The sequence below is a fragment of the Cavia porcellus genome, unplaced genomic scaffold, assembly GCF_034190915.1.
Source record: "Cavia porcellus strain 051 isolate PalLab524CR breed Dunkin Hartley unplaced genomic scaffold, mCavPor4.1 scaffold_23, whole genome shotgun sequence".
NCBI classification, from domain to species: domain Eukaryota; kingdom Metazoa; phylum Chordata; class Mammalia; order Rodentia; family Caviidae; genus Cavia; species Cavia porcellus.
The window spans coordinates 52635538-52650620 of NW_026947506.1; the positions used below are offsets into that span (position 1 = coordinate 52635538).

General features: G+C 57.9%; 1 protein-coding gene across 2 annotated transcripts in view; it reads left to right on the forward strand.

The window, feature by feature from the left end:
- The window catches only part of Tns3 (tensin 3), a 160599-nt gene that overhangs the window by 6522 nt on the left and 138994 nt on the right, over window positions 1–15083 (forward strand). Inside the window, exon 1 of one of the 2 annotated variants that reach the window (XM_063234388.1) lies at window positions 59–78. The exons of the other annotated variant lie outside the window; for it this stretch is intronic. The gene's annotated coding sequence lies outside the window, so the exon portion shown is untranslated. Of the gene's footprint in view, window positions 1–58; window positions 79–15083 lie in introns of those variants that run through there. 2 annotated transcript variants of the gene reach the window in all.

Sequence of the window (15083 nt, forward strand, 5' to 3'; positions counted from 1 at the left end):
TGTCAACAAACGGGCCCTGCTTTCCCCGGGAACACGTTCGACCAGAATCGCTGGCATCCTTCTCCCAGAGGGGCACTGGTGAGCTCTGGAAGGAGGGGGGAGGGACCCCAAAATTCCTGCAGCTTCGCGGGGTGGCAGGAACTCCTCCCCTGGCAGCTGGGGGAGGAGGTGAGGTCTCCTGCTTGCAGAGGGGCTTTACAGGAGGTAAGAGGGGAGGACTGCGGAAGGTGCTGAATTCTGAGCTTTAGGGAAACCGGGCTGGGGATGTGGCTGCGTGGCAGAGCTCTTTGGTTGCACGCATAAGGCCCTGGGTTCGATGCCCAGCACCACAAAAAACAAAAACAAAAAAACCAACTACGGAAACCCAGGCACGGCTGGGCCCGCCCTTACTGGTGGTGCAGCAGTGCCGATAGTGGGGTGCTGGTGGGAGCGGAGCCGGGGAGCCACCCGGGGAGCCAGCGCGGGGCAGTGGCAACCTGCCCCGAGGTTACCTGCACGCAGACTGCAGTAAGCAGGCAGGTCTCCCCGATCTGTGGTGCGGAGTTGTGGAGCGTCATCCCATGGCCTTCAGAGAGGCAGGGTGGGCGGCCCCTCCCCTGTTCCCAGGGTCTCCGTGTCCCTAGCTGTGGGCTGCTCGCTGCTCTGCATAGGATGGGGTGAGGCCGTGTGGAGCTGCAGGTGGCAGGGCCTGGGCACTCGGGCAGGAAGGCGTGCAGATGTTGCCTTTGTGTGACTGTTAGAGAATGCCCCCGGCAGGCTAGCTGAGTGAAGAAGAGAGGTTTACAGAGCCCAGAGTCCAGAATCTGCTGGACCTGTTGGTTCTGGTGAGACTAGGGTGGGAGTAAGAGACCGAGTCTGAAAGCAGGAATCCAGAGACGTAAGCGTCTGTGCTCGCAGGGAGGCATCCTAGCCGAGCTCCCTGTGACTTCCACTAGGGGGCGATCCTCCTGCCTCAGCCTCCCAGAGTGCTGGGATGACAGGCCAGTGCTGCGGGGCTGTTCTGCTCACCCAGCCTGACTGAGGTCCACTGCACAGAGGACCACGGTCTGGGGATTCCAAGAAATCTTTTCCAGCCCTACAGGGGCTGCATCTCCGGCTGCCCGGCCCATGTGGAGGCAGTGTGTTGGGGTCCCGCGCCTGTGCTGCCCTTGCTCCTTCCTTGGACCCCTCCTCAATTCCCGCCAGCAGGCTGTGATTTCTCAGGGGCGGATTATGCCCCTGACAATGTTGAGGGAAGCCAGTGCGGTGGAGCATACCGACACCCCAGCACTCTGGGAGGCTGAGGCAGGAGGATCCCACAGTGGATGATTTAACAGTTTAGCTAGATCTTGTCTCAAAAGCTGTAACAGGGCTGGGGATGTAGTTCTCGGTGAAGGTCCAGGGAGAAACAAAACTGGGGCGCATGAGTACTTGGAGCACCACTAAATTGGCCATCGTGCCATTTGACTACCACCCCCACCCCATTTAGGTAGAAAGAACCCAAAATTAGAGGTCTCAGGAAGAGACACTGTCTGTTACTAGGATAGGAAGCACCAGAAAGGGTGATTATATGCTTATTAAAATTTACTCTGGGGCTGGGATGCAGCTCAGTGGTATGGTGCCTGCCTGGGTTAGCGCTCGAGGTCCCGAATTCCAGTCTCATTTGCAAAAAAAAAAATGTATTTTGATTTTTACAGTACTGGAATTTTACCCAGGGCTTTTGTACTGAGCAACATCCCTGGCTGTTTTAAAATTTATTGAAATTTTGAGACAGAGCCTCCCTAAATTTCCCAGGCTGGGCTTGAATTTGAGAGCCTCCTGCTCGGCCTCCCAGAGTCCTGGGATTGCAGGTGTGATGCCTGGCCAGGGATGCACTGGGAGAGGCTCACCTTTGATATACTGCCTTCGAAGCCAGATTGTTTGCTTCCCGGCCTTGCTGAAGTTTGGGGTCAGCAACTGTGTCTGCCTTGCTGACCCCGCTCCCCTTTGCTGGCTCCCCGGGTGTCCTGCTGTGTCCCCAGGTGTGAAGAACAGACTTGTCCATGCCCGTTGGGAGTCTGTGTGAGGCTGGCTGAGGTCTGAGTCTGGCTGGGGCGGGTGGAATTCAGTGTAGCCCCAGCCACGCACAGCTCCGGCCTGGCTGGGCTCCTGGTTTTCTGCTGGGATGAGCCAGAAGGCAGGTGGAGCTGTCGCAGGCTCTGGCTGAGTGCAGGCTCATTGTCCTGCAGCCCTGGCCCTGGAGTCGCTGCCTCCCTGCTGCTGCTGCTGTGCAGCGCTGGTTCCGCTGGCCACCCGGGGAGGCGGTGCTGGATGCTCTGTGTACCCCCGGCTGCTGGGTGCCTGCCAGCCTTGTGCCCAAGGGAGGCCAGTGTTGAAGCCAGGCCCGGCTGTGGCTTGTGTCCCATCTGTCACCCCCACGCTGCAGGGGCCCCCGACCCAGGGGATGCCTGTGGCACATAGGCCCCGGTGCCCACGGCCGCCCCAGAGGGGACTCAGGTGGACAGCGGCCCTCAGGCCCATGCGCATTTCGCTCATCCTCAGGTCGGGATGTGTCGAGTCGTCTTCCCACCACGGTGCCGCCCCCAAGAACTGGAGCCAGGCTGTGGCTTCTCATTGTCCAGCAGGGTAAGCAGTAGGAAGAGACACAAAAGTGGCCTCATCTTCAGGCAAGGCACTGCTCCTGGGGCCCCCCGCCCGTGATGGACAGCCACAGGGCCAGCCTCCGTCCCAGGCCTGCTTTGGGTGGGGAGACAGTTGTGTCTGCCAGGAATGTTCCAGAATCTGGTCTTACTGAAGGAGAAAACATTCTGGAAGCTGACTGTTCCTGAAGGTCAGAGATGAGAGAACATTCTGCAAGCTGATCTTTCCTGAAGGTCAGAGATGGGAGAATGTTCTGGAAGGTGATCTTTACTGAAGGAGAGAAATGGGAGAAAGTTCTGGAAGCTGATCTTTCCTAAAGGAGATGGGAGAATGTTCTAGAAGCTGATCTTTACTAAATGAGAGAGATAGAGTGAGTACATTTTCTAGGGTTTTTCCGTTCTCAGGGTCACCATTTCCTTCTTGGAGCTCTTGCAGTAAATGCTGCCAGCTATTTGGAGAGTGCCGGCACCTTGCCAAGTTGGCCTCTGTGACCTGGGGTCACCGTCCTAGCTCCAGGCATCCACTTGCCGTCTTGAGGGCAGTGAACAGCGCAGGCCTGCGAGGGTGCCTTGTGTGTCACCCCTGAGGTCCAGGACACCAGGCTGTCCTGTCCCTGGCAGCGTGGCCTTTGTGCTGCTCCTGAGGTGGACCCTGGGCTCCTGCTCAGCCGGCTCCTTCTCGGTGTCTCCCCCTCACAGCCTGCGGCACCGTGTGGGTCTGGGCTGAGCACAGGCCCTGGGCCGAGACCCTTCCTGCCTGCCTTGGGTCATGTATCCCCTCCTCGTTCTCTACGTAGCAGTGTTCCAGGGACACTGAACACTCCCAGCGCAGGAGAAACTGAGGCTTGGCAGAGTCCAGCAGGTGGTAGTCACCTGCAGTTCCGGTACTCTGGGAGGCTGAGGCAGGAGGATCACTAATTGCAGCCCAGCCTGTACCCTTAATCACCTAGAGAGACCTAGTCTCGAAATGAAAAGTGAATGACGGTGTTAGAGCCAATATGTTGCCAGTGACAGTCCAGACAAACCATTCTGTCCTCACCACGAGCCCTCTGGCGGCACTTTGCTGGCCAGGTTCCTGGCTCTCCCATCCGAACACCCCCTCAAGCCTGGCTTTTGCTTCTGTAAAGGCAGAGGGCACCTTTTGGGTTGGTGCTTCCTCTGAGCTTTCCTCTGGAGAATCACCCTGACTCTGTCAGTAATCTTTCCTTTGTCCTGTGGAGCAACATCTGTGTCCCTGAAGGGAGGCCTTGCTGTGTTTCATGTTTCTGTCTGCGAAGGTGATGTGCCTCTCCTGTTAGATTCCTCCACATCTTTGTGTCCAGGTCTCGTGGCTAAATATAGACTCCGAATTTTTATATACTTACCTTGTTTGTTTTGACGTTGCTACATTTATTTACTGGATCCTGGAGTTTCTTTTGTAGATTTCCCCACTTAGATACTCACCTCCTCTGAATATAGGGCCAGTATTTTTGTTGTTGTTTTATTTTTGCTTTTTTGAGAGGGTCTTGCTGTGCATTGCAGGCTGGCCTTGAACTCATCATGTAGCCTGGACTGGCCTCCAACTTGCTATGATCCTCCTACCTCAGCCTCCAAGTGCTGGGATTACAGGCATGTAAATAGTTTTATTTCTTCCTTGGTGTTGACGTTTTTAGACTCCGGCCAGTTCTTCAGTAAGGGGCCACATAGCTGGATTTGTGTGATGCAGGTGCCTTGTGTTGGACTCAGGGTAAGCAGATTTTAATTGGTGTGGTGAAGCATCTCTGCCTGCCTGGCAGCAGGAGTGTGGGGTGTCCACAGCTGGCCAATGAGGTTTTGTCACCTGGTTAAGACTCATAGATTTCTCAGCATCAGGTTTTGGAACTGTCTCTTTCTAACAGCTTTTGCCCACAGGTTCTGACATCCCAGGTTAATCTCCAGCTGCGTCTGTTATTATGCTGGGGATTAGGAAGTGGGAACTTTTCACAGTTTCTAAGCATTTTAGAAACACTTATCTTGCAGTTAGATTTTGCTTACCAGTCCTTTTCACTGGGGCAGAAAGCTTTTCAGTATAAGACGCAGATTATTCCCGGGATGGTTGGCAAACTTTGCAAAACAAAATTTGCTTTCTGTTCACCTTTCTTTACCCTTGCCCTGCATGTCGAGGTACATTAGGGGACCCTCCTCGGTCTCCAAGGGCCTGGTGAAGTAGCTGCGTGCCAAGGGCAGATATCCCTGGGAACTCCCTGCCAGGTGCCAGGTATCCTCGGGCTGTGCAGAGGGGACCCCAGCCAGCTTCAGACTGGGAGTGATTAGAAAAGCCAGCCAGAGCCCTGGCATGGTCATGCATGCCTGTAGTCCCAGAACTTGGGAGGCTGAAGCAGGAGACTGCTGTGAGTTCGAGGTCAGCCTGGGTTGTATGGCAAGACCCTGCCTCAAAAAAAAAAAAGAAACAGAAAAAAAGTACAGGCTGGGGCTCCAGCCCAGACTCCTGTGGCAGACTCTGGGTGGCTCCGAACCTCTCCAGGGCTAATCTTTCTCCAGCCTGTGAGGCAGCTGTACTTCAAGGAGGCCACTCTAAGGCAGGTGGTTTTAACTTCCCCCTGGGCTCTGCAGGGCTGGTACACAGCGTTCTGTGGGTGGCTGCGGTCCCCAGGCCTCAAACATGGTGCAAGGGGCCCGAGGTTTATGCTTCTTATACCTAGACGGGTTTCACTGAGCACCCTGAACCCCCACTTTGAATTTCTGCCTGCGATTGGGCAGCACAGCAGAGAGTGGGGTTGGACAGTAGGAATCTGTATCCTTCAGAAACAGCTCAGGCAGGGAGGGATTGTAAACGGCTTGGTTGCATCAGAGGGCGGGGCTATGGCATGTGGGCCTGGTGGTGCTCTGTGCCCATAATCCCAGTACTCTAGAGGCTGAGGCAGGAGGGTCTCTGAGAGCTCCAGGCCACCCTTGATAACTACATAGCAAGGCCCTGCTTCAAAAATAAAAATACATAGCTAAATTTTAAAAAGCAGGTATGTAATCAGTCAGGGTTCTCTAGAGACATGAAGCCATTAGCAGATATTCCTATCCAGATGTTCCTTGACTTAATGTGTGTGTTCGTGACTGCCCCAAAACCGATTGTAAATTGAAAATATCAAGTCAAGCATATGTATAAAGGGCTGGGGATTATAGTTCAGTCGCACAGTGCCTGCCTGTTAGGCGTGTGGTGGTGGTGGGTTCCATACTGGTAAACCCCTCCCCCCACAGAAAAGAATATGTTTAAGCTGGGCATGGTGGTGCGTGTTTGTAATCTTAGCACTCTGGGAGGCTGAGACAGGCAGATTGCAAGTTCCAGCCCAGCCTAGGCACTAATGACTTGCTGAGTAGTTCCAGCCCAGCCTAGGCACTAATGACTTGCTGAGACTATCTTAAAATAAGAAATAAAGTAGAAGTGAAGCGGTAGCTCAGTGCGAGGGCCCTGGCTTCAATGCCGGGTATCATCAAAAGGAGAGAAGAATGTGCTTGACAGGCCGACCTCCCACACACCGCAGCAGGTGACAGGAGCTATCGGTCATCTGTGGCGTCTCCTGTGGCCTGGCCGAGGGGCTGGCCCCACCCCCTTCAGGAGCAGCTCAATCCTCGGGGTGCTTTTCCCGTCCCTGCACCTCTGTGTTGGGTCAGGCCCCCCAGAGCTGGGGTTTTGTGCAGGCACTGGTCCGGAGTCTGGGGTCTGCAGGTCCGGGTCTGGAGGCCGCTTGACCTTCTCCTCCTCGTCAGGTGTTCCAGATTGGACAGGGCCTGCCCACCCTGCAGAGGGTCGCAGTTTCTGGACTTAAATGTTAACCGAGCCTAAACAATATGTGACCGGCAGCATCTTGAAGGGTGTTTGAACCTGCCCAGGAAAATGTGGAAAGTTAACTGTCCCAGCAGGACACGGTGGCACTGCCACTTGGTGTCTTAAGGATGGGATGTGAAAGGTTCTTGGGTCCAGCGGGTGGTTATTGGATTCACAGGAATTAGGACATGGGAGGTAACACAGGTCAGGCTGGGTTTCATGAGGCATCTCCTCCCTGGGACCCACCCTCAGCCTCTCTCCTCCCTGCCTTCCAAGTGGTCGACTCCATCTTCCTCCTGACTGCGAATCAGGCCAACAGAGGGTGGGCAGGTCCGGAGGAGCAGGATAAAGGTCCCTGGGCTCAGTGTCCTAGGGAAAAGCCGACAGCTGGACCCCGGGTGCACATCTGCCATCCTACCACTCTGGAGGCTGAGGCAGGAGGAAGCTGACCTGGGCTATGTTGGAAGTTCATAGCGAGACCCTGTCTCAAAACACGAAAAGCAGACAGGGTGGAAGGCAGCAGAGGCCACGACCTGGTTTCTTGCTGAGTCCTCCAGGAAGAGTCCCTGAAAGGCTCCGTGGCAGTGACCCTGCCGTGTCACCTCGAAGTCCTCAGGGTCTGTAGAGGGAGCCAGGGCCCTGTGTGGCAGCTGGGCCGAGCTCTGTGCTTCCTCTTTACCTCCTCTGCAGGGTCCCAGAAGGGCTGCTGTCCGCCACTGCTGGGGTGGGTGACTGGCACCCCTCGAGGTGGCTGGGCGGGAGCTATCCCCAGAGCTTCCTTTACATTTTTAATACATGGGTCTTCCTACATGGTCCAGGCTGGGTGCGCACTTGGATCTTCCTGTCTCAGCTGCCCCAGGCTGGGGGGCTGCGGCCATCCTGGGGTGCAGTGAGATCCCCGGTGGGATGGGCTGGGGCAGGGCCGGCAGGGCAGAGGGTCTCAGGTCCCCCGCATGGTGCAGCCCAGTGGGGTGGTGGGTGGCCCCTTTGAAGTAGGTGCGGGTGTGGAGGGGCGGACTGGCCTCTTTGCCAAGGGAAGAGCACAGCAGGGTGAAAACAGTGCCCAGAGGAGCCCCATGTGCGGTGACCCGGGGGCACCCGGCTCTGATCAGCACCCTCTTGCCTGGGCCTGCACCCCGAGGGACAGCCAGTTCCCCCGAGGCTTGTGTGCTTTCAGCTCGCATCCTGGGTGTGCTGGGCGTGGCGCCCACACAACAGGGCAAGACAGACAGATGGACGGGCGGTCACTGGCCGGCTCACTGCCTGCCTCCTACCCTGACTTCACCAAGCCAGAGTGGCTTTGTCGACTTACTCTGGAGGAGTCCTCAGTATCACTCTTTAAAATTTATCTTCTGATACTGGAGTTGCACCTGGGCCTTTGCCCTGAGCTACATCCCCAGCCCTCTTGCATTTTTTATTTATTTTGAGATGAGTTCTCCCCAAGTCACTAAATTGTCCAGGCAGAGCTCGAAGGCTAGGTCATCTTGCCTCAGCCTCCCAGAATGCTAGCATTACAGGCATGCAAACCACTCCTGGCTGCATGGATTTGCACGTGTGCAAATGTACTAAGCGCACACAGGTGTGTATCTCTGTGCCTGTCTGTGTGGACGCTGGCCCATGTATATGTCTTTGTGTCCTAGGTGTGTCTTCCGGGTTTCAGAAATACAATCGGGGGTTTTCTCCCCTTTGGTTTCTTGCAGCACTGAGCTGGAGGTTGAATCCTGAGCCTCAAACTGAGTCACCTCCCCAACCCTTCTGGAAGTTTTACTTGGAGACAGTCTAGTTAAGTTACAAAATTGGTGGGGAGCTGCCTTGCCTTCACCCCCAGTGCTGGACCTCCTGCAAGCTGTTGTTACTTTCTTCTTCTTTCTGCAGGGAAACTGTTTCGCATGGCACCTGGTTCCTAGGCTGAACTCCAGACAGCTCCAGCCGGGTGGGCGACTGGAAAGGCAGCCCTCCTTCCATTCCTTTTATTTGTCAAATCCCTGTTATTTTGTTAAGAGTCTGCATTGCTGCCAAAATAGCCTGGAGAAACAGAAAGGCCAGACCCAAGAGGTTTCTCTGGGTGGGGGCGCAGGTAAACTTGGGTAATAGTGTGGCTGCTTTCCTGGGCCTGTTCCTGGGTTTTGTTTTCCTTAGGAAAACACCCACGGGCTCTGGGTTTGCAGGGCTCCACCCCCGCTTCTTCTGCACAAAGACACAGTGTGGCAGGCAGGCTAAGGATGCCTGGAGCTCCCATCCTCAATCCCCCCCCTCCCCCCATTGCACGTGTGCACAGCCGGATCTCAGCCAGGCCTTGGCTGTGGGGCTTTGGACTTGCTGCTCTAGCCTGTCCAGCAGTGTGCACTTGTGTGCCCCATCCTTATAACCCTGGGGCTGCCCCAGGGCTCCCCATAGGGGACTTCCTGCATCCCAGCCTGGTCCTGCCTCCCGTTTGCTCAGGAGACATTAGGATGGGACATATGTCACCGACCTGTGATCCCTGCCATTCATCTTGCCTGAAGGAGCTGCTGGGTCCAGGTACCCTGCCCTGCAGCCCTGGCCCCCCAGTGTCCCCTACCTGGGCCACTAAAGTCAGTAAGCTCTTCCCGAAGGTCGACACTCACGCCCCACTGGCCTGTGGGCCACAGGCCAGCAGGGGGACCTTTAAAGCACTTTAAATGATGTCCCTGCACCCGGGGGCTTGTGGCTCCATCCTCAGCGTCCTGTCCCTCACAGAGGCCCCGATGGTCCTTGGATGGATGGGAAGGAGCCAGGGGGTTGAGCTTTTGTATTTAAGAGCTGGACGGTGGGCGTCCCTGCCGCATTGAGCTGGTCTCTTCTGGTGGCTCCTGCTTCCTACTCAGGACCTGAGCTCTGTCCCTCATCTTCGTGGTTTGGCTTTGATACAGGGCCTGGCCGGTCACAAGCTCCCTGTGGCCACTGCTGGCCTTGGGACCCTGGGCAGTGTCTGGCCCCATTTCCTGCAAGATCACTCAGGCTCCAGGAACAATAGATGGGACAGCAGGGACTAGAGCAGGACATCTCTGACCTTGCCCTCCCTTGTCAGTGCTGAGCACTGCTCTGGGTCTGTGTGAACCTCAAAGGTGACTTCCCAGACACACTGACACTGGTGACTATGGGAGGTTGTGGTGAGTAAGGGTGGGGTGAGCACTGGCTGGCAGGCCAGGCTCTGTAGGCTGACAAGGGTGGGCCGTTGGGAATGGGCATCTGCAATGTTGGTAGACAGGCGAGAGCTGCACGCAGGTGAGTGACCTTCTGTGCAAATGTCCTGTGGCCACAGGCAGGAAGCAGTTTGGAGAAAAGGCCAGAGGGCAAGGGCTGTGTCACCTTGGCCTGCGGGCCATGGACTACATTTAGACTGTAGATTCAAGGTGGGGAGGCTTCCACTGGAATGCTGCCCCTCCCTGAATCCGGTCTGCAGACACTGTGGGACAAGTGCGGTTATCGGTGGCCCAGGGAGAAGAGAGGAGATGAGACTGCTGCGGCAGTTGGGGTGGATTCTGCAGGGCTCCTGCCCCCAGTGAAGAGGTGCTCAGCCTGGTCTGGAGTCGAGGGCAGCAGACAGGGTGAGGGGAGGACCTCAAGTCCTCTTCAGCCAGGTGGGGTAATGTAGAGGTGACGGGGGCCAGGCCGGCAGAGCTGGGGGCCACCGTGAGGCTGAAGGTGACAGCAGGGCTGGGGAGGTGCACATGGGAGCCTGCCGGCCTCAGGCCCCGAATGCAGAGCTGCTAGGGGGAGCGAGGACACCCCAGGGAGGCGAGGATGGTGGCACATGACTCCATCTTGGTGGCGGGGGGAGGGGAGGCCGAGTGGAAAGGCTGGTGGGCTCTGGGGCTCACACGGGCACGGGAAGGGAGATAGCGCGGTTGCCCAGGCAAGGCGGGAGCCACGCGGCCATCACAGCCTGTGCATCTGTCTCACCTCTGGGATGGAGGCCTTGTCATGCCTGTTTTGCCTGCTCTGCTGGACCTGGCTTTGCCCGGAGGTCGCACCCAGGGTCCTTCTGACCTTGGCTAGCCTAGGATTGCAGGTCCACACCTCTCAGCTGCACGACTGGGGTCTTCTGCCTGCCAGGGCCCAACAGGACCTGTGTCTAAGGCCTGGTGCGGTGGGGGAGCCCCCATCCTGTCCCGCTCCCACCCCGCTCCTACGCGCTCCTCTGGGGCCTAGAGCCTTCTGCCCCCTGCGCCTGTGGACAGAGCCAGAGCCTCCCCTCCCCTGTCCTCCCCTGCTTTGCCCCTTCCTTCCGTCTTCCTCTCTCCTGCTTCCACTTCTCCCCGTCCTGTGCCTTCCTCTTTCCTCTCCTCCTTCCCATGGCCTCCCTTCCCTCTTTCCTTCCCCCTCCTCTTCCTCCCTGCGAGGCCTAACCCCCCTCCCTCACCCCCAATCTGGCCCGAGGCCCGGAAAGGCTGGGCTGAGCAGTGCTGGTGACAGAACCCAGCTAATCAGAGACTCAAAGGGCAGCAGATAGGGCTGGGATTCCAGACCCAGCCCAGGTGTGCCGGGGGTGTGTCGCCTAGGCCCGGGGCTGAGCTCTGACGCTGACTCACCCGGCTCCCTGTCTCGTCCACACGTGGCCGAGGACCCAGGTGTGGGCTGCAAGGACAGCTCTGGCTGTATGGCCCTTCACTGCATGTGTGCAGAAGTGGCAGCGGTAAGCGGGGTGCAAGGTGCTTTCCTAGGGCTCAGGGGTGGATGGGGGCGCGGGTAGGAATGCCGCGCTGGCTGTGGGGGACACATCCTGTCTGAGGCTCAGGCCCTGCACTGGTGACAGGGACTAAAGTGCCCGCTGTGCTGTGACCCAGGTCCCTGAGCTGTGGCTGTGGCAGCCTCTGGGCTATGTGGGTGAAGAGCCACAGGGCCAACAGCTGGGCGTGGTCCTGGACTGCCCAGCCGGGACCATGTCGCTCGGTGGCAGGCAGCAGGCAGCACAGGTGAGGGCTTCATCCAGAGTGGCCCCATCCTACTGCGCTCTGGTGTGGTTGGAGACTTGGCCGGGGGCAGGATTGGGTGAAATGGAGGTGCGTGGCACCCCGACAGGGCCAAGCATGGGAACTGCCCACGTCTGCGTACATTTGATTGTGCAGGCACTGAGTGTGTGTGCGTGTGTGGCCCGGGACTGATGCAGGGCCGCTTGAGCTCTGGGAAGGCTCTGGGCCTGCCAGACACTGCTGTCCACCTTAAGTGTGCGTGATCAGTGTGGGGATAGCCATAGCCTTCCAGCTACCTGGCACCCACAGAACAGCAGTGCTGGCTGTCCTCGCCCCAACTGTGCCCTCCTGAGCTACTTCATGCCAGATGACCTGCACCTCTCCTGCTTCCCCGCCTCAGCTAGCCACCTGTCCACTCTTCTCTGAGTCCTGCTTTGCAGATTCTACCCAGGTGTGAGGGCAGGTGGTGGAGGAGGAGGAGTGTGTGTGTGTTTTCCTGTTCTGACTTAATGACCTCAGTTCCATTCACCTTGCTAGGATTTTAAGGCTGTGTAGTATTTCACAGTGTATGCGAGGTTCTTTAATTTGCAAGAGAGAAGAAACAGAGGCCTTTACTGCAATGTGTTGCACCTTTTGCTCACTCTCTCATCCACTGCAGACACTTGTGTTAATTTCATCTCTGGGCCAGTGGCACAGGCCTGGGGCTGAGTGGTGGTTACACTTTCTGTGGTCTCTGTTTCCTTGTCTTAAACTGAGTCACCAGTCACCTCAGTGAGGGAATGAAGGTGGTCCTGTCCCTGACTGGTGCTCTCAGGGCCCCTGTGGTCAGGGCCACTGCTGGGCCTCAGTGACGCCCATGTCCTAGGAAATGCGCCCTTAGCATCCCTGAGTCTGCAGGACGCTGGTGTCCACTGTATCCCCAAGAGGCTAGAGATGCCCGGATCCTCTGTCTTCCCCCTCCTTCCCCTCTTCCGTCAGGTGGGGGCCACAAACCCAGAGGCCCTGGGTGCAGCCTCTGCTCCTCAGAAGCCTTGAGACCTGGTCGTCACGGGGACAGCTGCTGCCTTGGGTCCTGGCCCTCCGGCCACCCTGTGCTTTGCGGCCGTGAGGCATCCTGGTGGCCCTGATGTCAGGGGCTCTTCCTAGGGCATCGATCCGCGGCAGCAGTTTTCCGGGAAGCGGGGGTCTGGGAAAGACGCAGGCCCCGGCCGGGAACCCCAGCTGTGGGCCTGTGTCCAGGGCTCCCGCAGCCCCCAGGCAGGGCCTGCCCCTGGGATGAGGGAAAGCTGGGTTCTGGTTCTGGACCCCACAGGGCTGCTGACTTCTGGCCTCTTGAGCTGCAACAGCGCCTGCATCTGGCCGGCTTGGGAACTACACTCAGCTGCTTTTCCCACAAATGACAGGAGGGAAAGTACCGTTCCATGTGGTGTTCACTCCGGAGATCCGGATCGCCACTTTCTGTCTGATGTTGCTGGTTTCTGTCCCTGTCCTTAGATCTGGGTGTCCCCTGAGCCTCGTGTGCAGTTGGGTGATGGGGCTCAGGTCAGAATTGCTCCTAGGAGGCGGCCTGTTCGGGAGAGGTGGTCAGAGGTGTGACCTGGAAGAGCCCATCTCCTTCCCTGCCCCCCACTTTCTGTGCACAGTGAGGTGAGCAGCTCTCCTCCACCAGGCCCTTCTGCCCTGCGAGCCACAGTAAACCTCTCCTCCTCTTCCAGCTGCGGGTATCCGTACTGGGTTCCAGTGGCAGGAGGGGACAGAGACAGCCCCTTTCCCTGACACTTAACTGTCAAAGGAGGGTACCCTCATTTCTCATGTTGCAACTCTTAATCAGCCCCCTTCCTCTCCATGGCCCTCTCCCCCTCCCTGTCTCAGGGTTTCCACCCACCGTCTTCACCCTCACCCGGTCTCTGCCCATGCTCCCGGGTGTCCAGGGAACTCCTAGAAGCAAACGCATGTGCAGTGCTCCTTCCGGACCCTCTGCAGAGACCCTGCTGACCTGGGGTCCAGCCCTGCTGGGTGTCAGGTCACCTCCTTCCCTACTACTTGCAGCCCCCTGCTTGCTTCTCCAAGTGTCCCCACCCCCACCCCAGTGCACCCCACTGCAGCCCCATGGTCTCCTCTCCCCAGAGCCCCTGTGTGTGCTACACCTCCTGGCCTGGGGGTACCTGGGCAGCAAGTCCCAGCCCAGTTGTTTGACTTTTGAGACAGGGTCTCACTGTGTAGCCCGGGCTTGCCTCAGACTTGTGGTGATTCTCCTGCCTCATCCTCCCAAGTGCACTGTAGGGCTGACATCACAAGCTGTGCCACCACAGTCAGCTGTAACCTGGCTTTGAAGTCTTGTCCAAGTTCCCAGCTTGGCCTTGTTTTCTTCCCCAGGGTGGCTGTGTTTTCCTCCCTCCGCCTTCCCCTGGTCTTGGGCTCTTGCTGGCTCCCTGGCTGTCTGGGCTTTGTCCTCTGTGGAAAGAACATTGGGGCAGTGGAAGCCAGGGAGAGGCCTCTGGCCAGGGAGAGGCACAGAGGCCAAGCAGAAGAGAAACCGCAGGCTGGGCAGAAACCAGCCCGCCTACAATGGCTGTCAAGAGAGGGCCATACAAGTCTGAGTCCAAGTCCCTGTGTGGGTTCTGGGTGCAGATCTGTGTGCTCTGGAGGATCAAGCACAGCTTTCACTGGACCCCCAGACCTTCCACTTCTGCTCACTTCCCTGGGGTGGGCTGGGAGCAGATAGGGGTGGCCAGGGAAGGTTGTCAGTGCTGCTAAAGGCCCACAGACAGGGGTGGGTGATCACGCAGAGTCCACCCCCGGAGGTGATGAACCGGCTGGGGAGGCAGAGAATGGCCAGGCAAGAAGCCCTGAGGAAGCCCAGGGCAGGAAGCCTAGGGAGTAGGGCAGGAGGGGGCCCTTGGGGACTGGCAGGGTGGAGGTGCTGGCTGGGTCAGGGGTGGGAGTCTGAAGTCAGTGCCCTGCAGATTCGAGGGCTCTTCCCTGGTGCATATGGAGGAATGTGACCCAGGGGTTTGCAAAAATGAGTTTGAATAAACTGCAGCAAAAAACGTACCCCAAGGTAGGGCACAGAACTTGGGGTGAGGAGCGGCTGAGACAGTTGAGTAAGGATTGGCTTTGGGGTAGGGGGGCTCCTCCCCTGTCACGTGCAGCTGCAAGGTAAAGAGTGGCTTTGCCTTTCCCGGGCTGGAACGGGAAGATGGAAGTTGAGGATTGGAATTTGCAACATGTGGTAGCCATAAAGGCCCTGCGTGGCCCACCCAGAGTGCACCCGATGTCGCGGGGGTGGGGTGGTGGTGGTGGTGGGGTGGTGGGGGTGGGGGTGGGGCAGAGAGCTGGGCTGCAGTGTGCGGTCTGCCGTGCCTGAGCCTGGAACCGGGACGTGGCGGGTCATTAGGACCGCTGGCCGGCTGGGCCCGAGCCAGGCTCACAGCTGGGGCCACGCCAGCCGTGGGGGCTCCGCACAGGGTTCCGTTCGCTACGCCCCCCACCTCCAGCCAGAGGTTCTTTCTCAGCTGGGAGGTGCCACGCTGCTCGGGACAGCCTGACAGGCACTGGGGAGCTCTTCTGGCACAACACAGCTTTTCTAAGTGACACCTTCGGTTCCCCTGTTGCCCTCCGGGGGTCCTGCTCCCTCCCCAAACCCGTTTGTGATGCGTCCTGAGGGGGCACAACTGCGCTGGCCCTTTGCATTAGGTTCTTTCTGCGTGAACTCCCCGGTCGTCTGCTCCT